Source organism: Corvus brachyrhynchos, unplaced genomic scaffold (assembly GCF_000691975.1).
Source record: "Corvus brachyrhynchos isolate BGI_N302 unplaced genomic scaffold, ASM69197v1 scaffold281, whole genome shotgun sequence".
NCBI lineage: Eukaryota > Metazoa > Chordata > Aves > Passeriformes > Corvidae > Corvus > Corvus brachyrhynchos.
The window spans coordinates 195,177-197,190 of record NW_008236509.1 but is presented as its reverse complement, the minus strand read 5'-3'; the positions used below and the strand labels follow the sequence as shown (position 1 = coordinate 197,190).

The window sequence follows — 2,014 nt, the reverse complement described above, 5'->3', positions numbered from 1 at the left end:
CAGGAAGAAAATCATCTTTGCCTCCATATCAGCTCCTGACAAGAGCTGCTGTTAATTTTAAAGAGCAGAACAATCAGATAAGGAGAGCCAGAGGCTGGTTGGAGAGGAGAGATGGGCTTTGGAGCTGACAGTGGGATGACAAGTCCATCCCAAGGCAGCCACTGGTTCCATCACAGCCCGGATGCACCATGGCCAGGGTGACCCAGCTGCAGCACTGGGATCTCTTCCCTCTGCACAGGCTTATTCTGAAAAAACCTTCTTTGACATCATCTTTGCTGCTTCCAGAGCATTCAGGATAAATCACTCTTATTCCCAAAGCTTGTATTGCCCCTCCCCAGATCCTGGCTCAGGGGTACAAGGATGGGTTTGAAAGCTGCAGCCCACCCTGATGATCCCTGATGGGAGAGCTGGAGGTGCTGGAGGCACCTGCTGTGGCATCCTGGTGTCCCTCCCATCCCGTACAGATGATGGACAGGAATCAGTTTGCTGTGATTTTTATTCTTTTCTGTGTCACCAGGGTGGTTATTAGAAATAACCTTAGGTTTTCATAACCCTGATCCTTGAGAGCCTGTCGGTTCCAGAGGATGGAATATTTAATAGCCATAAGCTGAAGGAGGGAAGGTTTAGAGTGGATATTGGGAAGAAATTCTTCCCTGTGAAGGTGCTGAGGCACTGGCACAGGTTGCCCAGAGAAGCTGTGGCTGCCCCTGGATCCCTGGAAATGTCCGAGGCCAGGCTGGACCGGGCTTGGAGCAATCAGGGATGGTGGAAGGTGTTGCTGCCCATGGCAGGGGGTGGAACTGGATGAGCTCTGAGGTCCCTTCCAACCCAAACTATCCTGGAATTCTGTGATTCTCAGCATCGCCACAGGGTGCTGCCAGCTTATGCTTCTGTGGGATCAATTCCTTTGGTCCAAGCTTGTGGAGAATCACCTTTTTTCCCATTTGGGTGGGTGGGAGCCTTTCCTTGCTGCCCAAAGTGCTCTGTCAGCCCTGCCCTCCCCTTGCTCTGACAAGGCAGCAGGTGAATTATGTTAGATACAACTTTATTCTGCCTCATTTTGAAAGCAAACCCCTGCCAGGCTGGGGCTGTGTCACCGCATGGGGTCTCCACTGGCTTCAAGGGGTACAGAAATGCTGTTCCATGCAGAGAAAAAGGTGTAATATTGTCTTTAAAAGGTACAAAGGGGAGGGGGGCTGCTCTTTCCTTTGTGATTACTCATTTATCCTGCCTGAAAGTAATTCCCTCTATCTGCTGGCAGCTCTGTGCCTCACGGTCTGGACCTGATGCCTCCAGGCACTGTGACTGCAGATCTGCCTGTGCCACTGAGGATGGGCCCTGTCTCTGTCCCTGAGCTTTCACTGATGTCTCCTTTGGGTTAAATTGTTAAAAACAGGCTGCCCAGGGCAGGGGTGGAGTCCCCAGCCCTGGAAGGGTTTAAAAGCCGTGTGGCTGTGGCATTTGGGGACACAGGATAGTGGTGGGCTCAGCTGTGCTGGGCTTGGATTCAATGATCCCAGAGGGTTTTTCCAACCTCAGCAATTCTCCCTCTGTGGGAGTTATTTCCACACATAGGAAAACTGGTGTTGCTGCAGAAGCAAACCCTCCCCCTGCAGTGAGGTTGCTGCTTTTACCAGCAAGAGTTTGTTTGGTGGAGAAGAGCTCAGCAGCCTGTTTTTCCCAAAATAAACCCCAATGCTCGGAGGTAAAGTCCTTCCTACTCAAACCATGTGTGGTATCACCAAGTGCAACAACTGCTCGGACACATCACACTCCTGTTCACAGTTTCAGTGATTTTGTAAAGAAGTTTTAAAGGGTTTTTTTATGGTGATTTAAGTACAGACCCACCCCAAGTCAGCACTCTAAGTTATGATTTAATTGTATATAATTATATTCATATAACTACATTTATTATATATGGGGGGGAGAATAAGCTAACTCTATGTAATGGATTAATTTAAGGAAATTATTGCTCAATCTTTGCAATGATCAGTTGGATTTCCTTTTCCCTCCA

General features: G+C 48.9%; 1 long non-coding RNA gene across 1 annotated transcript in view; it reads left to right on the top strand.

Annotated features, from left to right (window-relative positions):
- The window catches only part of LOC108444704, a 4,654-nt gene that overhangs the window by 1,910 nt on the left and 730 nt on the right, over positions 1–2,014 (top strand). The window contains exon 3 of the long non-coding RNA XR_001859340.1: positions 1,397–2,014. This exon is cut by the window's right edge and continues 730 nt beyond it. This is a non-coding gene — a long non-coding RNA (uncharacterized LOC108444704). The remainder of the gene's footprint in view (positions 1–1,396) is intronic.